Source organism: Podarcis liolepis (assembly GCF_965112155.1).
Source record: "Podarcis liolepis genome assembly, chromosome: 3".
Lineage (NCBI taxonomy): Eukaryota > Metazoa > Chordata > Lepidosauria > Squamata > Lacertidae > Podarcis > Podarcis liolepis.
The window spans coordinates 19,607,781-19,632,390 of record NC_139557.1 but is presented as its reverse complement, the minus strand read 5'-3'; the positions used below and the strand labels follow the sequence as shown (position 1 = coordinate 19,632,390).

The 24,610-nt window shown below is 44.1% G+C and overlaps 1 protein-coding gene and 1 long non-coding RNA gene across 3 annotated transcripts in view; one reads left to right on the top strand and one right to left on the bottom strand.

The window, feature by feature from the left end:
• LOC310703468 overlaps positions 1–9,336 on the top strand; it is a 155,531-nt gene extending 146,195 nt beyond the window's left edge. The window contains exons 4-5 of one of the 2 annotated variants that reach the window (XR_014524158.1): positions 5,180–5,342; positions 8,227–9,336. This is a non-coding gene — a long non-coding RNA (uncharacterized lncRNA). Of the gene's footprint in view, positions 1–5,179; positions 6,651–8,226 lie in introns of those variants that run through there. The other variant, XR_014524159.1, reaches the window with a different exon arrangement.
• Positions 1–24,610, bottom strand: part of VSNL1 (visinin like 1) — a 108,621-nt gene extending 84,011 nt beyond the window's left edge. Inside the window, exon 1 of the mRNA XM_083495777.1 lies at positions 24,324–24,610. The gene's annotated coding sequence lies outside the window, so the exon portion shown is untranslated. The remainder of the gene's footprint in view (positions 1–24,323) is intronic.

Sequence of the window (24,610 nt, the reverse complement as noted above, 5' to 3'; positions counted from 1 at the left end):
TAAAAAAAATAAGTGAGTGCCAAGTCAAAACAAATTTCTTTGATTTACAGTGGTAAAGGTAAAGGTAAAGGTAAAGGTACCCCTGCCCATACGGGCCAGTCTTGACAGACTCTAGGGTTGTGCGCTCATCTCACTCTAGAGGCCGGGAGCCAGCGCTGTCCACAGACACTTCCGGGTCACATGGCCACTGTGACAAAGCTGCTCTGGCCGTTTACCTTCCCGCTAGTAAGCAGACCCTATTTATCTACTTGCACCCGGGGGTGCTTTCGAACTGCTAGGTTGGCAAGCGCTAGGACCGAGCAACGGGAGCGCACCCCGCCGCGGGGATTCGAACCGCCGACCATGCGATCGGCAAGTCCTAGGCACTGAGGTTTAACCCACAGCGCCACCCGCGTCCCCGATTTACAGTGGTACCTCAGGTTAAGTACTTAATTCATTCCGGAGGTCCGTACTTAACCTGAAACTCTTCTTAACCTGAAGCACCACTTTAGCTAATGGGGCCTCCCACTGCCACTGCACCGCTGGAGCACAATTTCTGTTCTCATCCTGAAGCAACGTTCTTAACCTGAAGCACTATTTCTGGGTTAGTGGAGTCTGTAACCTGAAGCGTATGTAACCTAAAGTGTATGTAACCTGAGGTACCACTATATTTGATACCATGACAAAATAACATTTTGAGTCACTATTTCCTTAGGAAATAGGAATCCATGCATCTCCTATTCAGTTTGTAGGCCTCCTAAGGGGCAGAGCTCATGCAGAAGATCTGAGGTTCCATCCTTCATGTCTCCAGGATGGTCTGGGGAAACGCCCCCCCCCCCCATCAGAAACCCTGCTGCCCATCAGTGTTGATAACCCTGAGACAGATGGACCCCAGGCTCTGACTTGGTCTAAAGTTGCTTTCTATGTTTCTGACTGTCCTTGCTACCCTTTTGCTTTTACTGGAAAAAGCAAACAGATGGGCTGAAACACTGCAATTATACTGTGTAATTATGAAAGAATGCACAATTAAACATTTCCTAGAAGGGCCCAGAGCCAGATCACATTAGCTGTGCTCAATTTCCATTGAAATGAATGGGAACTAGCGATATAAGTGGAAGCAGCCCCAATCAATGGGTCAAGCAGAACCTCCCATTGATTTTAATGGGTCAGGGTTTCCCATACAGCATGCAAGTGCTATTCAGACAGATTCTCCCCTCCCGGCAAAATAACGAGATCAGGTCTCAGGTCTAAAGTATATAGCTGGTGCAGAACATTATCTTGACTGAATTGGTAGTTTTTCGATTTTACCATGACAGCCTGTCTGACTGCCAAGGCTACAAAGATCTGCCAGGGGGCATGTGGAGAGCAGGAGAAGGAAATATCTTTAGCACATCTGTGTCTTTATAAAGCATCTCATTCCTTATGGGGCTTGATGAAGAAGTCATGGGTAATTCATGGATGACTGAATCAAGGTTTGCCTTTTGAACAGTGTTGTTTAGTCGTTTAGTCGTGTCCGACTCTTCGTGACCCCATGGACCAGAGCACGCCAGGCAATCCTGTCTTCCACTGCCTCCCGCAGTTTGGTCAAACTCATGCTGGTAGCTTTGAGAACACTGTCCAACCATCTCATCCTCTGTCATCCCCTTCTCCTTGCGCCCTCCATCTTTCCCAACATCAGGGTCTTTTCCAGGGTGTCTTTTCTTCTCATGAGGTGGCCAAAGTATTGGAGCCTCAGCTTCAGGATCTGTCCTTCCAGTGAGCACTCAGGGCTGATTTCCTTCAGAATGGAGAGGTTTGATCTTCTTGCAGTCCATGGGACTCTCAAGAGTTTCCTCCAGCACCATAATTCAAAAGCATCAATTCTTCGGCGATCAGCCTTCTTTATGGTCCAGCTCTCACTTCCATACATCACTACTGGGAAAACCATAGCTTTAACTATACGGACCTTTGTTGGCAAGGTGATGTCTCTGTAGCCAATGCTAGTCCTACTTAGAGTAGACTTACTGCAGTTAATGGGTCTAAGTTAGCCATGTTTACTAAGTTCAATGTGTCTGCTAGCATTGGATCCAACCCATTGTGTCCTCTGACCAGGAAGCAACAAAAGAAAGCAAAAGAAAGCAATGTACACTTACTAGACGAAACATTTCTAGCCCACCCAGGGGCATCAGTGCCCAGTGAATTGGCAATGCCAGCAGCCTACACATTATTTCTATCTAAAATTGTATCTGGAGTTTTAGGCTCTCCATCTGATGGTGTCAGGAAGCCCAGAACTGGCCAAATCCCAGGGCTATTAAGGAGAAAGCGAACAAGTGGCAGCCAGGCGCTGCCGGTGAAAATTAAGACCGAGCTCTCCTAGTCCAGTCTGCTTTGACCTTCTCTTGTGCCAGGGAAGGAATTCAAGAAGCAAAGGTCATAGCTACAGCAGAGATGGGCAGACTTCAGCCTTGTAGGCAGTGGAAGCACTGGATCAGTGCCTTGCCTCGGTAATGGACTGGTTGAAAGCCAACAAACAGAAGAAGAAGAAGAAGAAGAAGAAGAAGAAGAAGAAGAAGAAGAAGAAGAAGAAGAAGAAGAGTAGTTTGGATTTAATATTGTTGTCTTGGAAAATGTTTAGTAGGGCCAATTATGGGGTGATGTCTATTACTTGCTTGGTTATTTTACATATTTCTTGTATGGCTGTTGTCCACCTGCTCTTGATGGGGTTACACTGCAGGTTCGTAGCTTGGGGGTCCTCCTGGATCCTTTGCTGTCGCTCAAGGCTCAGGTGGCCTCGGTGGCCCGGAGTTCCTTCCATCAGCTTTGGCTGGTGACCCAGCTACGCCCCTATCTGGACAGGGACAGCCTAACTACTGTTGTCTATGCTCTGGTAACCTCAAGGTTAGATTACTGCAATGCGTTACACATAGGGCTGCCTCTGAAGACGGTTTGGAAACTTCAGCTGGTGCAGAATTCAGTGGCCCAGTTGCTCACCGGAGCAAGACAGTTTGAGCATATTACACCAATCCTGGTCCGACTGCACTTCCATCATCCTTAGCTAGCAAGACCAGTGGTCAGGAATGATGGGAACTGTAGTCCAAAAGCAGTTCGAGACCCAAGCTTGGGAAACATTGCTCCAATGTATCCTTTTCCAGGAAAAAATTTTTTGGGGGGGATGAGGGTTAGTTGTTGCTGTTGTTCGACAATTAGAGGGTAGAAATACTTGCAAATCACTCAAGAGATCTACTAGTAGAGCCCAACCAGGGGGGCCATCTTGAATATAATATTGAGGGGCCCAGTTAAGCCCTGTCCTGCACAACTGATCACAAGACACAAGGGCACACATATCATTTGAATGCCAATGTATAAGTCAAGTACAAATACCTGCTGGAAATGTAAGGGGAAAGAAGGCATCTTCTACCATATGTGGTGGATGTGTAAGGTAATAAAAGCATTCTTGGAAATGATGTACAGTGGCACCTCGGTTTAAGAACAGTCCTGTTTATGAATGATTCGGTTTACGGACACCGCAAAACCGGAAATACTGTTCCAGTTTGCAAACTTTACAAACAGTGGAAGTGCACTGGCGGCGGGAGGCCTCATTAGGGAAAGCACACCTCGGTTTAAGAACGAAATTCCGGAATGGATTAAATTCGTAAACTGAGGTGCCACTGTATAATGAACTGAAAAAAATGTTTAAAACAACCTTTGTAAAAAACAACAACACAGAAGCATTTTTATTAGGAATTGTAGGTACTGATATCCCAAAGGAACATAAAAGTCTTTTTATGTATGCGACAACAGCCACGCGGATGTTACTAGCCCAGAGATGGAAAGAATGTCCCTACATGAGAAGAATGGCAGACCAAGCTGTTAGACTATGCCAAAATGGCAAAACTGACCAAAAAGCTCAGGAACCAAGAAGGCCAAAACTTCAGAATGGGGGGAAATTATAATTTATCTAGGAGACTACTATAAACAGATGAAAACATTAGCAGGATTCTAATAATCTAATATGGATTATGAAATAATATGAAGTTGAGAAGGTGTACAATAGGACCCATGGAGGGGAAGGTGGGAAGTCCAGAAATTTGGAGAAATATGTAAATATGGATATGTAATTTGGATTATTATACTTTTATATTTGTAAAATCATTATATATATATATATATATATATATATATATATATATATATATATATATATATATATATATATATATATTTGCTTTCGTAGATTTTCACGGGTACAGGAATGTAGGTTTTGGTGTCTTCGGGTGTCTTCCCGTGTAAGAGTTGGGGTGTCTAGGCGACGTTTCGACGAGGTCTCACTCGTCATCTTCAGGCTGGTGCTTTCGGCTTCTTGTTACTGGAACAGAGTCAAGAAGCCGAAAGCACCAGCCTGAAGATGACGAGTGAGACCTCGTCGAAACGTCGCCTAGACACCCCAACTCTTACACGGGAAGACACCCGAAGACACCAAAACCTGCATTCCTGTACCCGTGAAAATCTACGAAAGCATATATATATATATATATATAACACCATTAAACAATTATTCAACATGTTAAAGGGGGAGAATGGCAATGCTCATCAACTGGGAGGGGCAGACTCCTCAAATATTTTATGGGGGGGCAGGACAGAAAAGATCTCAGCCCCTAGGGGTTGGCTCATAAGATCCTAATCTAATTGAAAACTTTCCATTTCAGTTTCTTTTCCAAAATATTTTCTATTTGTTTTAGAGAAACACAAACAGAACAAAAAGAAAGAATACAAAGAATCCAAGATGTAAACCATAACAGTTAGTTTCAGTTTCTCTGTCACCATGTTTTCAGTTTTAAACTAGGTTAAATTAGGTTCTCCACACTTCCACAAGAGATTGAGAATTATTATTTTTTAATCTTCATGAAAACGCACTAGCATTTTCTCCTGATATAGACATGTGTGTGTGTGTGCAGTTGCACCTAATAGGGATGCTTTTGCAAAGCAATTCCCCCAAATATAATATATTCTTGCATGTTATTTTTACTAACACATGCACTTTATTCCCACTAATACCAGTATATGCATTTTTACACACATTGATGTAAAGCTGCATATCCAAATTCAGAGATAGCTGTGTTTTGGTTCTCATATTGTTTCAGAAAGTGAGAATTGGGTCGATTTGTCTTTAAAATGCCAAGAGAATCAAATTTCTTCCCTACTCTTTTCCTCTAATCTACAGCACAACCTGAAAGATTAGGTGAGGACAACGATGAGGCAAGAAGCAGGCATATTGAGTGTCTGCAGCAGCTGCAAAAGGAGTAAGCGAAGCATATCGGACAATCCTCATTTCTCAACCCTTCCCAACGACGCAGGAAGAAGAAAAAAAAATCACAAAATATGAGGTTAGATTATGGGGTTTTACAATGCAAAAGGTTTGCATTAAAATTCATTGGGTTCTCACTCTCAACAAAAGACATGCATGTGGTTTCTTCCAGCAGTAGATCAAACTCTTCACTTTTTAAAATAATTTCAGCCTTGCATGTCCCATATCTTGTAAAAAAAATCACATATCCATGTCTGAAAATCAAACATTATGGGACGTGTTTATGATTGGAACAGTTCCTTTGGAATTAATTTAAGTGATGCAATTGATTTGGCTTTTTAAATCCTCTGGAATGTTTTTTGGAGTAAAATGCAGATTGCAGTTGTCTAGCAATATAATATTTTATTTATTTTAATGCCAGTTACAATAATCCAGGATGCTAATTTACAGGACCGCAAGAGCTTTGGGCTGATTTCTTTCTTTCTTTCTTTCTTTCTTTCTTTCTTTCTTTCTTTCTTTCTTTCTTCCTTCCTTCCTTCCTTCCTTCCTTCCTTCCTTCCTTCCTTCCTTCCTTTCTTTCTGCTGGGCATCATGCCCTCTGCTATATCGCAAACTGCTTGCGAAAGTCCAAATTCCATAAGCGGCTCTGGCTGAAGGCCTGCTGTCCAAAGAACAGAAACCCAAAGCTTCAATGGGTGGGTGGCACTAGTTGTGCTGTCGTCTGGATCGTGGCCATCGCTTTTCTCTTCTGCAGCATTAATTACTAGTGCACAATGGTCTGCTGGAGCTGACGATTTGCTGGCTGTTACTCTCCTTTTTTAAAGCTTTAAGGAAGTCATGTAGCACTTGATTAATAACAGCTTGCAAGAGCTCATGCCAATGAAAGATATTGGCCTGCTTTCTTCCCTCTTGGCCCTTTTTGTGCCTGACCCAATTCTATACCACATTTCATGGTACAGGTCTGGGCTTTAAACCTCCATGTCTGAGCGTTTTGGTTTTAGAGGTTTGTTTGTTTTTGTCCTGGCGCTTTCCCGAGGAAAACTCGTGTTCGACCGCTGAATCGGAGCAAATGGCAATCCAAGTTTTCCACAGAATACCATTTGCTCCAATTCAGTGATAAAATGCAGAGTTTCCTGCGGAAAGCGCTGGAAGGGGAAAGAACCACACAAAAAGTGTGGTGCAAAAGGAAGTCTGGATAAGCCCTTAAGTGTGTTGTTCGAACCAGGACTGGTGGTTAAACTCTGCCCTTGCTAACCATGAAGCTGTACAAACCTAGGCTACAATGAGGAGCTTTACCGCTGCCCTTAATGACTTATCGTATTTTTCGCTCTATAAGACGCACTTTTTCCCTCCTAAAAAGCAAGGGGAACTGTGTGTGAGTCTTATGGAGCGAATGCAGGCTGCGCAGCTATCCCAGAAGCCAGAACAGCGAGAGGAATCGCTGTGTAGCGATCCCTCTTGCTGTTCTGGCTTCTGGAATTCAGAATATTTTTTTTCTTGTTTTTCTCCTCCAAAAAAACTAGGTGCGTCTTATGGTCTGGTGCGTCTTATAGAGCGAAAGAATACGGTATTTGAATTGTTCCATAATTGCTCAGAACAACGTGTTATTGGGGATGGTAATGAGTCCCTTTCTACGCAGAATAAAGGTTTAAAAAAACCAAAAGGTAAAGGACCCTTGGACAGCTAAGTCCAGTCAAAGGCGACTATGGGATTGCAGCGCTCATCTCGCTTTCTGGCTGAGATAGGCGGCGATTGTCCACAGACAGCTTTCCAGGTCATGCGGCCAGCACGACTAAGCCGCTACTGGCGCACAGAGGACCATGATGGAAGCCAGAGCACACGAAAACGCCATTTACCTTCCCACCACAGCAGTACCTATTTATCTACTTGCACTGACGTGCTTTCAAATTGCTAGGTTGGCAGGAGCAACGGGAGCTCACCCCATTGCAGGGTTTGAACCACCGACCTTCTGATCGGCAAGCCCATGAGGCTCAGTGGTTTAGATGACAGTGCAACCCGCAAAGCCACTAGAAAGAAATTGTGTGGGTAGAACTGCATACGGTGGACCATATGGAGAGACAGTATAGCTCAAGGACATAGCACACACTCGGTATGTCCAGGTTCACTTCCCGCCATGTCCAGTTAAAGGGATCTGATAGCAGGGATGGAGTCTCTGTCCGAGAAGCCCTGGAAAGTCACTGCCATTCAATGTGGAGAATATTCGACTAGGTGGACAAACAGCAGTTCCCAGGTCTGTTTCTGTGATCTGCTACCCAAGAAACTCACAGTGTAGCTTAGGCATTTCTGTACAGTCTCCCCTGCCCCCCACCCTTTTAGTACAACACTTTCCAGAGTAGTTATTACCTTGTTCCTGAAAAAAGCCTTGCCTTTTGGGAACCAGAAGCACATTCCCTGCACGCCTCCACAGAGAAAAATGGGAGAGCTCACATAAAGCTGTTACTTCTCAATAGAGAGCTGTTTTAGGGGAAATCAGTGCTCTTGTTTTACTTCTCCCCAAAGAAATCGAGGGCAGCACCACAGAGAAATCAATACCCTCCTGCTACTCTACCAGTTCATATAAATCAAGATAGCTATCAAAGTTTAAGGCCAGGGAAACAGATAGCGTTTTTAAAAAATGCTATGTGCTGACACCCACAGTCTAATATATGTGACTAGGTTACTAAAAATTTGTTTTTTTGTACCCCACATGTATGATTGGGTAGCCCTAGCCACTCTGGGTGTCTTCCAATAAAATATACCTAAACACAACAGAACATCACACATTACAGTGGTACCTCGGGTTACAGACGCTTCAGGTTACAGACTCTGCTAATCCAGAAATAGTACCTCAGGTTAAGAACTTTGCTTCAGGATGAGAACAGAAACTGTGTGGCTGTGGCGTGGTGGCAAAATTGAAAACTTAATAAAATCTCTCTCTCTCTCTCTCTAGCTTCCCAGAGCAGGGCTGCCTTCAGATGTTTACAAAGGTCATGTAGTTATTTATTTCCCTGAGTGGCTGGGGAAACCCAGCCAGATGGGCAGGGCATAAATAATAATTTTTTCCAGTAGCACCTTAGAGACCAACGAAGTTTGGTATTGGTATGAGCTTTCGTGTGTATGCACACTTCTTCAGATACATCTGAAGTTTGTCTTAGTCCCACGGGGCAATAGCAGCCCAGGGAGGACAGTGTACTGAAGAAATTTGCCCAGGAAAGGAAGATTAATTTTCCCGATCCCACAGCAGTCCTAATCATAATTTTGTACCCCTCATCCTACCCAGGGCAGTTGCTCATTTTTATAAAACGAAAACGTGAGAGATCCTTGCAACGTTTAAAGAATTACTCTCATGTTTTCCCAAGTATTCCTTACATAAGAGAACTATGAATAGTTCCAATCCAGGTTTGACTCAGGATGATTTTTAACCCCCCCCCCCCCAACTTACTTAGGCAGCTATGAAAGATACTTGTAGGTCTCACTCTTCCAGTTCCTACAAGAATCGTTTTAATAAAACCAAGTTTTGCCTTAGGCCTCTTTGGCTCTCCCTGGGTCCCTGAAGGATCTTCCACTCTGGACCACAGATCAAATGTGTAATGGCTAATGTAACCCTCGAGGATGGCATTTATTTCAAACTAATCAATTCAGGTAAAAGAGTACACTCCCAGACTCAGATGGCCCTTTTAAATCATAACATAGAAAATCAAGAGATTCAGCGCCTAATTCAGATCAGTGCTTTTCTCAGCTGTAGCCTAGCAAGCATCTGACACCATCTACAATTTGACATCTTAAAGTACTAGGCAAATTGGTGGACGTTTTTTCAAGGAATGCAGAAGCACTTTTAAAATATATGCATGTACTCAGATGTTGAGAGAGACACAGAGAGCCTGAACTGGCTTTTGATTTTGCTAAACAAATTTATTCAGAGTTAGAAAGGATTGTCGCAGAGCCTCACAGAAGTGGCCGGCTTAGCCTGAAAACCCCTAGGAAGATGCCATGCATATGTAAGAAGAGGGACTGTGGAAATTTACTAGCTAAAGCACTGTGGCTCTTATTGCAGCATCCGACCTGTTATTTTGAAGCACAGCTCAGCATAAGAATTGTTTCGTATACTTTTTATTATTAATAGAAATTTCTTAATTTATTTATTTTATTACATTTGATTGATTGATCTACTGATTAAATCCATTCAAGTATGCAGACAACTTATTTCTGAGTCTGCAGTCCTCCATGTGCCTCAAAAGATTCCATCAACCTTGCCTCCGAAAATTTTTACATATCCCACATTCCATGAACAGCTTTTACCAAAGGTGTCATGGACTTTGAAGACGCTCAAACTCAGGACGAAAGGGAGAAATGCGCTAAGAGGAAGGCACACTTGGCAAACCCTCATCGTGATGAACTCCCGCCCAGAAACCTATGTCCCCACTTACAGACTCACTGTTAAAACCGTGTTGATGGAAGACAATCTTACTCAGCTATGAGCGATCGAAGAAGACCTGGAGAAAAAAGTCAAATTGAACTAAGGGGCATTGACTTCTGAGTAAGCATCCATTGGATGACTGCACAGATGTCTATAACAGCATTATGATATTGGCAGCTTTATTTTCAATTCCTTTCCTAATGATCCCTAGAACGGAATGTGCCTTTTCCACACATGCTGTGCACTGGATTGACACTTTCATCCAGCAATGGTCCCAAGGTCATGTTCCTGGTCAGTTACTGCTAGTTCAGACCCTGCGAGCATATACGTGAAATTAATATTTTTGCCTCCTGAGACACATCACTTCACATTTGTCTACTACACAGACTTGCATTTGCCATTTTATTGCCCATTCACTCCATTTGGGAAAGTCCTTTTCAAGCTTTCTGCGATCTCTGTTTGTCCCGCGAGCAATTTATTATCGTCAGCTGACTTGGCCATCTCACTGCCCACCCCTAAGTCTAGATTGTTTGTGTTATGTACTGAGTTGAATAGGCTCCAAATTGCAGCAGTCTGATTGGTCCTAGAACAATAGGATTCAGAATGCAGCAGTCTGACTGGTCCGCAGGAGCCACCCAATCCAACTCCAGGTGGAAGTGAATCCGCAACCTGATTGGCCTACGGGAGAATCCCAGAATTAGCCAATCATGTGGGGCCCATTGTGTAAATAATGTATATAAAGCAGACATTTCGGGGGAACTTCCATTCCTCACTACTATGAGCTGAAGAAAGAGCATGAAATCCACACTCGACTCCGAGTATATTTCAGTTTGTTAACAAGTTAAAAAACACAGGCCCCCGAACTGATCCTTAGGAGAGCCTGCTTTCTATTTATCTCCCTTCAAAAAAATGCCCATTTATTCCTTCACTCTGCGTCCTTCTACCTTAAGCAATTCCTGACTCATAAGAGGCCTTCTCCACTTATTCCTTGACAGCTAAGCTTACTCATGAGTCTTTGGTGAGGTACCTTGGCAAGCAATTGCTGCTGTGGGCCAGGCAGGAAGAAAATGTGATATTAGCAGTGCTTTTTTGCTAAAAGAAATATTAAGGGGTACTCTCATTTTCCTACTCATATTGAAATACTGCCCCTCAATGAGGCCAAACTTAGATTCACAAAATGTTTAGAGCTATGTGTACCGCTGCGTCCCCCCAGAAAAAAGCACTGGATATTAGTGATGCCTCTGAAATGCCACTCCCCCAATAACCTGGAACAATAAGAGAAAGAGTGATGATGATATCTCCGCAGTGTCCTCTCCTAAACATCTTGGAACAAGCAGTGGAAAGGTGATACAGTGGTACCTCGGGTTAAGTACTTAATTCGTTCCGGAGGTCCGTACTTAACCTGAAACTGTTCTTAACCTGAAGCACCACTTTAGCTAATGGGGCCTCCTGCTGCTGCTGCGCCGCCGGAGCACAATTTCTGTTCTCATTCTGAAGCAAAGTTCTTAACCTGAAGCACTATTTCTGGGTTAGCGGAGTCTGTAACCTGAAGTGTATGTAACCTGAAGCGTATGTAACCCGAGGTACCACTGTAATTATTATGATGGTGAGAATAATGGTGACGCCTCAGCACTGGGCTTCTCCCCAACAACTTTGGAACAATCATGTTATAGAGCATGCTGCGGAAACGATTGCCATATCCAAGCCCCTTGCACCCTCTCTCAAGCAATTGTTTGTTCCAATGCCTGCAGGAAGGAAAACAAACACAGCAGCAATAGTAAGGTCCCCACATTTCCCAAAAGCTCTACATGGCTGGCAGGCAGCAAAATAAGAGGCATGCAATTCCTGGACTCATTGCTCCACCCCAAAGACACACATATTTTTAAAAACCTCTCAAGTGGCTGCCTGCTCCAAGTGCCCGGCAGGCAGCAAACCAATTACCCAGAGAAACAGGCAGGTGGATCCTGCAGATCTTTCCAATATTGTATTTCCACACAGGAAATGGATTAAACTGTTGAATTTCTGCCTGCCTCACAGCTATCAAAGAGACAACAACCCTGTTCTCCCCCAATGCCAACCCTAAACCAAAGACTATGTTGCCATTCTGTGCCCACTTACCAGGCAGTAAAGCCTATTAAACACAAATAGATTTACTATTGAATAGACATTTATACTACTGTACTGTAAATTAACTATACAGTGGATTATTAGCGAGCGCTTGGTTTTTAGCTCCAGTACTGCAGGAGACATACTTAAGCATCTTTGCAAAGTTTTCACATTCTGCACTAACCATTTGGAGAAGGGATTTTTGCAGAAAATAACTTCTAATGACTACTTGACATCAGATGAATCCACCACAGGAAAAAATAGAATCCTAGTTGCTAGTCAAAAAGGAAATGCAGACTACAGTGATTCCAAGGACTAAAAAATAAAACGAAAGGGAAGGGGAAACAACAGCTCTTCAGGAACCCAGGATATGCAACAATTATCTGCAGATTCACAACTCTCAACAAAACATATATGTATACAAAACTTTTTGCCAACCTTGATAACAAACATATCCTTACGTTACAGTGTATAATGAATGTTAACTTGCTGCTGCTGCAGGGTGTCTAAGTATTTTATGGTTGTATTTGCTGATTCATTTGCGTTTTATATTTCTGTTTTATGGTTACTGTATATTAATAAAAGAGCATTCCAGTGATGACAAGCAGATCAGCAAGTGAGGAACATGGGAAAACAGGTGGGGCAGGGAGTGCAATTGTGCAATGTCACAATTTTTTTGCTCAGCAGGAAGGAAATCTCATTTATTTCAAGCAAGCTGCTTCGGAATAAAACATACCAAAGCAAGCTGTTCTGTAAAGGGATTGAATGAAATAATGTGGGCACAAATAACGTGCTCAATCAAACATACCCCAGCCTTCTCCTCCATCCAGCTTCTTCTGCTGCTATGGGAAAGCTCTCCTCCCAAACGGAAGTGATCAGACTCCCTCAGCTGCCTCTGAGTTTTGTGCTCTTTAACTTTCTGTAGAAATGCCCAATAGATTTGATGTACAGTGGTACCTCGGGTTACAAACGCTTCGGGTTACAAACTCCGCTAACCTGGAAGTAGTACCTCAGGCTGAGAACTTTGTCCCAGGATGAGAACGGAAATCGCGCGGCGGCAGCGGGAGACCCCATTAGCAAAAGCGCGTCTCAGGTTAAGAACAGTTTTGGGTTAAGAATGGACTTCCGGAACGAATTGAGTTCGTAACCCAAGGTACCACTATGTACCACCGGCACATTTTGTTGCATAACTTTTCCTTTTAAAAAAAAAGTTTTCTTACTTGGTTTTACAAGTTCATTCACAGAAATAATATTCTTGCAAATATTAGAATTTTACACAAAATTCTTTCGAATCCTAGGACTCCCCTCCTCCCCTCCGTGGATTCTTTAAGTAACTTTTTCAACTGCATATTATAAGTACATCTCGTTTACAGTCCTCCATTATATCCAAAGTCTATGGACCACTGCAAGAGTTATTTAAAGGCTGCCAAAGTGTTCAAGTGTTTACAGTGGTCTTTGAAATACAATCTATACAGTGGTACCTCAGGTTACAGACGCTTCAGGTTACAGACGCTTCAGGTTACAGAATCCTCTAACCCAGAAATAATACCTCGGGTTAAGAACTTTACTTCAGGATGAGAACAGAAATTGCGCGGCGATGGCACAGCGGCAGCGGGAGGCCCCATTAGCTAAAGTGGTGCTTCAGGTTAAGAACAGACCTCCAGAACGAATTAAGCTCTTAACCCGAGGTACCACTGTATTTGTCCCATTCTCTGTTGAAGTTTTAATACTCCTGATTTTTTTATTTTCCCGGTTAATCTTGCCATCTCTGCACACAGTCACACCTCATGTTACGTCCCCTTCATCTTACGTTCTTTCAGGTTACATCCCGCGGCGACCCGAAAGTGCCGGAAAGGGTTACTTCCAGGTTTCCCCACTCGTGCATGCGCAGATGTGCAAAACGACGTCACACGCATGTGCAGAAGCGGCGAATTGCAACCCACATGTGCGCAGACGCGCCACTGCAGGTTGCATTCTTTTCATGTTGCAAACGGGCCTCTGGAACAGATCCCGTTCGCAATCAGAGGTACCACTGTAGTCCAATAATTTCATCTGCCAGTCCGTCCTAGTAGGTATCTTAGCATCTTTCCAGCTCTTGGCAAGCAACATCCTTACATTTTGTTGCATAACTTTTCTTTCTAGGAGAGCAAGACACTTACTTCCAAAAATAAAAAATGAAAGCTCAGTCTGGAGCTTGTGCACCTGCCAGGTTGGCAAACCCCACACTAGGGCTTTGGCCTTTCCAGACCTATCTGGATATGATGGGAACCCAGCCATTGGACATCTGAGTACAAACAAGTGCTCTACCTTGAGCTTTCGTTCTTCTATATCAGCCTGCCCCAATCTGGTACCCTCCCTAGGTTTCAGACTAGAGTGCCCATCAGTCCTAGCCAGCATGGCCAATGCTTAAGGATGATGAAAGCTGTAGACCAATATATCTGATGGGAGGCAGTTTGAGTAATACTGTTCTATGTCCTTATCTATTCAGATCCTAAGGTTATTTTCCACCAACAGATCTGAAGTGTACAGAAGTGCTCTTGACAGGAGATTCATTTGATCCGTGATGCCTAAATTCATTTCTTAATAGGGCCAGTTTTCCCAGTTACATCGGCAACAAAATACATTTCATTACAAATATAATTGGTGCCTCCTACCTCCGGTATCAATTAAATGACTGCCTTATTGTAAGAGGTAATTCTTATTGTTGTTCTTAATTGTAAAATATAACTTGTAATACTATGTGTGGTGAGATCAAGTAGACACAGCGTTACCTCACATTTAGCCAATATAGTCTGCTTGAGCATAGACAGTTTTTAAGAGTCAGGCAGAGGCCATTATTTTCAAGAAAAGCTCGACAGATTGCAAGCAACCCATATTCTTAATTATGAGCTTTTATGAACGAGATGTTCTTGTTTTAAATTAATTTGGCCTGGATAAAAATGTTCCTCAAATGAAAAGATATTCTCTCGGTCCTATTACTCAGAGGAAATAGCCTTTCAGGTATAACATTTAATATAGAGCTTTTCGTTTCTTTTTCCAAGAAATGTTTTGCTACGGCATCGCTATAAGACGTCTTCGCTGCCAATAACATGCTGCCGTGGAAAAAATTATGTTGCAAAATATTGGAAACTGAGATATAGATCCTTAACAGGAATTCTGCTTAAGAACTATTTGCTTAAGTTTAATTAAAACAGCACTTTGGGGATCAGCTGGCTCCACGATCGTTAATGAAACAGAAGTTAAGTACATTTTTATCAGAAAGGATAATCAAGCGCTGGAACAAATTACTGAGGAACGTCGCTCGGGAGAAAGGACACTGAGGAAATCGTGTATATTAAGGGTAAGTTTACTATTATATTTTTAAATGACCTGCTATAACAAGCCATTGAGGACCACAGCCAAAAATGTTGTGACACTGCACTTAAAAGACTACAGCAGGGAGGCTGGGGTGTCATAAAGAAATGCAGAACGGCGAAGATGAATTTATTATAATTATTTTAATTAAATAGAATTTTTAAAATTTAAAAAGCGGGGGGGGGGGGGGTTGAACATTTGTTTGTTGTTATCCTGAGTGCCAACCCTCTGGAAGCCTGCAATAGGTTTTGCTTCTCACCAATGCAATTGGGAAGACTATTACATACAGATTTTCTCTCCTATCTCTTCTCAGGGCTTAGCATCCTAAAGAAACACCTACTCTCCCTTATCTAACCACACAACCCCCAGTTGTTTCCAGACATTTGTGGATGGACTCTTAATCTCAGGGTTGTGGGTTTGAGCCCAGCACTGTGATTCTATCGCTGCTCTTCCCTCCTGAGTCGAGCATGACAACGTGCTCCATGCTTTCAGGAGTGCCACCGTTGCTTTCCCCACCCTACTTTTGATTTTTCATGATTTATTCTCCCCTCCATGGGTAAATGAAGACCTGTTGAAGGAGGAGGGGTGAGAGCTCAAGGGGATCAGCTCTCCTCCTCCTCCTCCTTCCTGGCATCCTGCCATTGTACCACTTCCCAGCCCAGCTTGAACCATGGATGCTTTTCCTGAAGCCCACCACCACCACCCCTGCTGCCGCCATCTTGGGTCTGTGGCAAGTAGGGTGAGGTGCGGTGGAGGCCCAAAGTCTGTCTTAGCCAAGCAATCCACCCCAGGGCACCTGGATACATCCTGGAGGGACGCATAGGCATGGTTTCCCCCCACATTCCCAGTTTACCAGAACCTCCAGAAGGGCTGGAGATGTTGGATCTGCGTCTGGGCTGCTGCTAAATTCAAAAATAGGGTTGCTATACAGTGGTACCTCGGGTTAAGTACTTAATTCGTTCTGGAGGTCCGTTCTTAACCTGAAACTGTTCTTAACCTAAAGAACCACTTTAGCTAAAGGGGCCTCCCGCTGCTGCCATGCTGCCATGTTCTCATCCTGAAGCAAAGTTCTTAACCCGAGGTACTATTTCTGGGTTAGTGGAGTCTGTAACCTGAAGCGTCTGTAACCTGAAGCGTCTGTAACCTGAGGTACCACTGTATTTTAAAACCCCCAAAGTTGTTGAGTGTTTTTTTTTGTTTGTTTTTTAGGAAGACCCCCAAAGTTTTTTGGGGTTTTTTACGAAAACGCCAAAAAGTATTTGATTGACAACACACCACCTTTCAGAAATCTTCCCCAGCCCCGGGACTTCAATACCAGCTTTGAAATCTGGTAATGTCCAGAAAAATCCAGACGTAGGACAAGGGATTCCCAGGCAGCTGGGGTTCCCATGGATTCCTCTGATGAGTCTGGAGAAAGCTCCATCTCCCAGAAAACGAACTCTCCTTCTGAGAAGGGAAACCCCTTCTTCCGTTTTCCAGCCCTTCCCTCCCAAGTCCAGAAGTCTCTGAAAGACAGTGGGCCCGGAAAGAGGTCTAGAAAAATAGATCCAAGAGGAGGGAGGGAATGGAAACCTGCTATGGAGAGCTGGATAAAAGGGGGTTTCAGGAAACAAAGACGAAGGAAGAAACAAAGGGGAGGATCGCTTCCAATATAATGTTCCCACCTTTTCCCTTTGCCATGCCTAGAGCAGGCAAGAAACGTCCTACCGGTGGCGAAACAGGAAATGGAAATGGAGCCAAGGGGGGTTGTCCCTCCCCTGAAGTATCCCCCAAAAGTTTTTTTAACTTCCTGACAGTGGTGAAATGGACGGAGAGAACCCACATCAAGGATCCCAATTCTCTCTGAGGACTGAGGCTCTGCAAGGGAATAGGGAGGGTTGCCATATTTCAAAGAGTTGAGCTTTTTTGGGGGTGTTTCTGAGCTATTTTGGGGGGCGGGAAGTGAAAGCCGCCGAAACGTACACTCCCGGCATGGTTTGGTTACCGTACAACTGGATTTTCCCAATCATTTCAGCTACTTCCGCCCAGATACTGTTTCCGACTGCGGTATTCCAGTTACCGTATTTTTTGCTCGATAAGACTCACTTTTTCCCTCCTAAAAAATAAGGGCAAATGTGTGTGCGTCTTATGGAGCGAATGCAGGCTGCGCAGCTATCCCAGAAGCCAGAACAGCAAGAGGGATTGCTGCTTTCGCTGCACAGCGATCCCTCTTGTTGTTCTGGCTTCTGAGATTCAGAATATTTTTTTTCTTGTTTTCCTCCTCCAAAAACTAGGTGCGTCTTGTGGTCTGGTGCGTCTTATAGAGCAAAAAATATGGTATGTCCGGGATCAGGTCTATGCCTGGGAAATTCCGGAAGTATTGCTACCCTAGAACAGGGGTCTCCTAATGACTCTCAGTTTGCTCCCAGGATTCTTTGGGAGAAGCCATAACTGTTTAAAGCAGGGGTAGGCAACCTAAGGTCAATGCAGCCCAGTTGCCTTCTAAATCCGGCCTGCGGATGGTCTGGGAATCTGCGTGTTTTTACATGAGTAGAATGTGTCCTTTTATTGAAAATGCATCTCCGGGTTATTTGTGGGGCATAGGTATTCGTTCTCCCCCCCCCAAAAAAAAAATATAGTCCAGCCCACCACATGGTCTGAGGGTCGGTGGACTGGCCCCCTGCTGAAAAAGGTTGCTTACCCCTGGTTTAAAGGGATTATGATTCAGTTCTGATCATAGTGGAATTTAGTGGGGGAAAGGCCGAGGTCTGCAGTCTATAATTATGGTATGAACGGGCCATGTTTGTAATGTTCAAGGGACATTTGTTGAAGGGATATATCTCTGTGAACCAACCTGAGACCTCCAGGTATAGGGCAGTATATAAATTCAATAAATAATAGTAATAATAATAAATTATAATGTTATATTACAGGCAAACTGAGCCAGTTCAGAAGCAGAAAACAATGGTACATTTTTTTCCTGTGCTGCATTACTTTATGCTGCAGGCACCAGAAAGCTTGGCTACATTTGCAGCATACATTTAAAGCAGTATCCTATCACTTTAAGCAGTTGTGGCTTCCCTCAAAGAATTCTGGGAGCTGTAGTTTGTTAAGGGTGCTGAGAGTTGTTGAAGACCCTCACAGGGCTACAGTTCTCATAGTCTCAAATGGTGCTAACCGGGACAAGTCTTACCAAATGGTTCTGTTGCACAACAGTGCAGCCTCTGAAGCTAAGCCAAAACCCTCCCTTCATGTGTCCAGTGAGGTCTGGTTTAGTATTTGGAGGAGAGTACTAATAAGCAGCAGAACTGGAGAGTCTTCTTCAAGAAGCATCATTTGCCTGGAGTTGCAAATTGAGCACACAACACACCTCAGCTCATTGAATGATTCATAAGCATTCCTGGTTTATTACGACTCCTTGAGGCTTTATATTATATTAGCTGCAACAATAACAGTGACCGGCACCGTGATGCCCTTAGGAGTCCAAGAAGAAGCTCATGTTCTGCCATCACAAGACATTTAATTGCAGGACTCTTGATAGGAGTGCTGATCAGTCGTGTCATGGTAAAATAGCTATCTTGACATGGAGGACTTTAGTTATTTCAATTAATTTATATAGTACCACCCAGGTATATGGCCTTTTCCTGAATAACACAAGCATAAACCACAGGTCTCTGCCGCAATGAACTTACAATTTAAATTTAGACACACACAAATAAAATAAAATAAAATAAAATGGGAAGGAGAAGGAGCAGTTCCATACATAAATGGGTGGTGTGGGAGAGGGAGTTTAGGGATGAGAAAAGCAACTGCGGCAAAGCTTCACAGGGACCCAGTGCCAGAAAAACTGCAAACGCTTGTCAAAAAATGGTAAGAGTGCTGGCCAGACTGGGAAAAGGAACAAAGTAGGTTGAAAATGAGGGTCCTGAGGAAAAGATGGATGATAAGCGTCATGGGACTGAGGGGAAGGAGCAGCTAATAAAGTGAAGAGGGGCTGTTGTGTGACATTGGCCAGCTTTAACCACCATGATCCGGGAAGCCAAGGATGCAATGAGTTTGGGGGGGGAATACAATTCTGTATTTCAGGCTTCCATCACCATCAAGGTGATGTGGAGGGTGTGTGTGTGTCAATAATAAGAAAAAGAATTCATTGCAACGGTCCCAAACTGCCCAACCTACAAGAAACAATTGGAAAACGGGGATAATAAGGTTGCCCGGTCAGGAAGGCAAACTACAAGGATAAAATGATTCTAAAACGAAGACTGGTACTGCGAACACTGCTTCATGTGTCTAAACCCACATGTCATTTATGTACAAGAGGTGGCACAAGTAACCGTGGGCCAAATAAGCTTCCGTGAGACAATGCAGCATGATTTCTGTAGGTTTATATTAACGGACATCTCTGACATTTACCTCAGCAGCGATGAGATTACACAACACTTCAGAGCAGAGGAAAAGCCGAGCGCCCTGAAAAATTTGTGGCGGAGTTTATGCCTTGTGTATTAGAAAACTTCCTAACTGCTTTTTTTTAAAAAAAAAAGCCAAAAGCAACGTGGCACTGAGCTGTCCAAATGTTTTGAAGTTTCCTCAGCCATTTGATGTCTCGTAAAGGTCCCCAACGCAGCCCCCACAGACGTATCACTGCTGCACACAGCCCTGTCAAATAGTTGCCAGTGGTTTCAATGAATAGAGCTTAAAAACACACACACAATGTAATTCATAATCACATATTTTTAAGAGGTCAATGTGTACAATCCATCTCTAGAATGGCATATTTTGTAAATCGAACAGTAAAAGACCCCGCAGTCTACATATATCCCTCAGGAAGCCCTCCCCCCGAAAAAAGTCATTTTCACAAACTATTGCCACATTTACTCAAACCAGTCAGGCAAGCCTTATTGTGAAAATGGTTGAATTTATTAAAGTGGTGTTTTGCTCTCCCTCTTTTTCTCTCACTAGTGACTTGCAATATTTCAGGATCGCTTCCTAGATCTGAGGGTATCCAGTGAAATCTTATTCCATTAGGGTAACAAATAAATGATTTCTTGGTTAATGCCTTTTCTTCCTCAGTTGAACAGACACTGCGGAGTTCACTTCATCTTTGCAAGCGCAAAGGAGCCGTGCCCATATTAAGAACGTAAAGACGGTTATGTAACTCTAAAGTTAGCTACAGATGAAAAACGACTGTGCTACAAACCACAGCAATTTTGGTCACGATTCATTTTATACCGACGCAGTCCAGCTCCTTGCCTTTTAGATTGCTTTCTGTCGTTAAGGCTTCGTAATAGTGCTGCTTTAACACGCCGGGGCTGTTTCCACTTATAGTTCCTTTGTATAAAGGGCAGGCGTTTGGGGTCTCTTAAATCTCAAAAGACTATAGTGAAGAATTTGATGCTACCCCATCTGAAAATTGCATGCTGCTTTGGCTCAATATATCCTCTAGAAAAGTGCCTCATAATCCAAACACCTTATCTGAAAGCTTCCCTAAATGTTTCTCCCTCTGAACTGGAAATGGAGGGGGGGGGGGAACGACTATCAGAGAATACTACTAAAAATGGATAGGAGAGAGGGGTTAAATATTGCAACTCTTTCATTGCATCCTCATGCAAAGCAACGCTTGGCAAGTTTGCTGTGTGAAGACGGGTTAATTCAGATAACAGCGTATGCCCAACATACTGGAGCATCACAAAAGGGAAATTACTTTGTCGGGTGGGAGGGAGGGAATGCTGCAGAGTGAGTCAATCCCTGGTGCAGCAACAGCAGCAGCAGCAGCAGCAACACCACTGAAAGGCAGCCTGGTGTGTTCACACACCATTGCTCTGCAGTGGCTGCCAAAAGAACAGAGCAGTCCCTGCTGCTGCTCGTACTGCTGCTGCTGCGGTGGCTGCAGGAGACGACTTTGGTACTTCCAAACTAAAAAGGGCTGTCGCCGCTCCTTGCGGATGCTGCAAAGAAATCACTCTGTGCCATGCCTATGCAAGCCCTGTATTGGTTTCATCTCAAAGCGACGCAAGCTGCAGACATTTCCACACCTGAAAAAGTAAAAAAAAAAGACACTTCCTAGCCACGCCCTCGACATTCTAGCCTGGAACTTGTTTTTGGTTTGCTTTGACTATATGAAAGGGGCGGACTGGAAGCAACCCTATTCAAAGCACCAGCCTCCCATTGCTTCACGGTGAGGGGTGGGCTGTGTCTCTGTGGGATGAATTGCATGCCATGTAAATGCTGCTCTCCCCCTTTCCCCTGACTTGATAGCGATGCTCTTAAGAGAAGGCAAAGCAGCAGATAAAAGCAAGGTCAATGAGGTCGACTGGGAAGAAAGTATTCTAGTTGATTGGGTGCACAGAAGCTTGACGTGATCTAATTTTAACAGGCACATTTAATAGCAATTATTGCTGCTTTGGTAGTTTCCTATCCAAATTCTTTGCAGCCACCAAAAATTGTTGTGCTCACCAGCCCCACAACCTGCCTGCCCATCTTCTTGTTCCCATCACTTTATCTCCAGGAGGAGTCCTTCCTACAGCTCCCTTATTGCAGTTATGTAAGGTTAGCATTGTGCGTTCCCTGCCAGTTTCTGTTCCTCAGACCTGCTCCTTAGGGTGGGATGTCCTGGGATTAAAAGACCATTAATTAAAAGGAGTTCACAGGCTATAAAGAAATTTAGCAGCATGCTTTTGTAGAATGAGAATGTCCACCACGTCACAAACAAACATGGAGGGAGAAACACAATGGGTATAAGATTGTGGAGGGGGGGGGGGGAATAGGATAGGACTGAGTTCTGTTAGCTGATTCATGTTTGCTAGCAAAAGAAAAAAGGAATTGAGGAAGTTGGTGGGAGCAGGGGTCCTCACAGCCAAGGTGTTTCAGGTCAGCTTGCACAAAGAAAGCCTTGACGTAGTAAAAAGGTGAAAAAAGCAGGATATTTTTTCTGTCCATACAAGAAAACTGCAAAGGGGCCTAGCATTCATCAAGGAGAAAAAGGGGGGATTGTAGGTTTTTTTGTTTTAATACAGTAGTATGAGCAAAGAGCAAACTTTGAGAACAGCTAGGTATGTGCATGCAGATGGTCTCAAGGTTGACGCAGGGTTAAAAAGAAACACTATGCAAGGAGAAATATAGGCTATAGAATCTGGCCAGTGTAAATAGCCAAAGCCAAAATGTATACTTCAGAAAGGGATACAAAGGACGCATGGAAGAGTGTGTATACATTTTTGTTTGTTTTGTTTTTGGATAGGGAGAACTAGCCTCATTTGGGAGCGACAGCTAAGGGCTTGCTTTTACTCAATCCATTGACTGAATTCGAATCCGTCTGCCAATGGGTCTTCCCACAAACATCACACCATATCCTACTGTCAGGAAGTGTGTGGGCTTTCCCGAAGCGACACCTTCTCCCCGCCCCACCTATCTTTAACCCTACAGATATGGGTCAAATAGATTCCTAGACGCAGCCTTTGGTTTCGGATGTTCCGGGCCAAACATCACATGCGGCGACCTCAGCGCTGCCTCAGATTGTTCTTGCTCGAGCCAAACTCGCTAAAAAGAAATGCCTTGCAGTGGAGACAATCCCTAAGGAAAACGTGCATCTTAGCAGGGGTGCAGCCACACTGCACTATATATATCCATGTATTTTTATTTTTTAAAGACTCTTTACTGCTTCTTTCCTCAACAAGCACTCCCATGTTAACAGCACTGCCTCAAGGAGCTAGGCACTGGAGTCAAGCAAGCCAGAAAACAGATCCCTTGAAGGAAATTCCAAGGGAAGCCACAAGATTCCAAGGAGAGAACGCCCGCAGTCTCCATCAGGTGTAACACTGCAGTGAGCTGGGCTGTGTGTGTGTGCTTCAGATCTGCCTCAACCTGCTTCTCCCTGTTGTTTTGATTCCCTCCTCTCTCAAAACCAGCCTCACTTCCCCTCCCAAAGCCCCTTCCCTCTCCTGTCTCCCATATGGCGCTTCATGAAGATCTCCCTTCCGACCCCCACCCCCTCCACCCTCTGTCTCCAACACCCACCAAGCAGTTGCAGCACTGGTGAAGGGCTCCCCGTCTCTCACACCTCTGTTCACGCACAAACACGCGCACGGTCTCTCGCACACATTGAATATATAGATCTACAATGCCAGCCTCGGTTCCTTAAAATATGCTGCACGTGCAGCAGTCGCGTGCCGCTAGGAAGAGGCGATCGATCACTTCAAAAGCAAGAATGCCAAGGAAGCAACCTCACTAAACAGTGTGTGTGTGTGTGTGTGTGTGTGTTTAAACAAATAATCACAACGAGTTGGATGACCTTGCGGAGAATGATCTTTTCATGCAAACTCTTTCTACTGGAAAACAACACAGCATTGGCATTTTCTTTGGATGCTTCTCAGGGGGAAAAGTGCCTGGGAATGTCAGAGGCTTTCATCTGACATCAGTGCCTTTAAAAAAAAATATGCAAATTATTAACCTACACTATTTTGATGTCTTTCTTGGGGGGGGGGGTTGGGTTGGTGTTTCGAAATGCCAGATCATTTGGGTGGTACATCTTAAAACAAGCTCAGGGCGATTTGTTGTGGGTACCTGCCCCCCCCACCTCTCAATTTGACACACACACACACACAAGAAAACTCCAAACCACCCAAAAACACAGCACACAAAAGGGGGGGACTTTACAAAGATTATTTCTAAGCACTCCACGAAAAAGGAGTGGGGGCGGCGGAGAGATAACCGAAACACGCTGCTTTAAGCTTCTAAGTACCAACATATGGCACACAAGCCCAGTATCTAGATACGTGTCTCAATCTCGCCCTTCTCATCCAAATGCCTCTGACCATTGGGGGGCTGCGGAAGCCAGAGATAAGGAAGACGAGGAAGGGACCGACAGCTTTGACATCCATTCGACAGTCTCCTTTCACACCCCGGGGTTGCATCGATGCGAGTCTAAACAACTTTGCCAGATCTGCATCTTCTTCCTAGAGATCGGTGTCTACGTGGGGGGGCTAAGCTCCTATTTATAGGGATTTACAAGCCACTGGCAATTACCTCCCGCCTGTTTTCTATTTCTTCCTCTCTCCCTCCCGCGCACTCCTCGCAAGAGCAAAACCAAACACAAAAAAGCAAACCTCAAAACTCCCTTTTGGGTCACCGTTTCCAAGCTGCTTGCCGCCCAAGCCAACAATGTGATGCGCAAAGGAAAAGCCTAAATATTTGAGTACCTGGACCACTTACAGTTTGCGATGTCCTCTGAAGATCGAGACGGAACGGTGCAGGGTTTTTAAAAAATAATTTAAAAATGCTAATAATTAAAGTCTGCTTAAGGGTCTCAAGGAAGAAACGGATCCGTGCTTTTGCCTCTCCGGTTTAAAATCCCGTTTCGGATCGCTTGCGCGAAGCCGGTAGGTTAGCAGCTGCAACACGTTCCTGCGCTTTTTGCTCTGCACTGCAGATCAGCAAATCCCGGAGAAATTCAAGGTTCCCTTGGCTGGAGGGAGCCGCCGTGCGCACGCGCTCGCCGG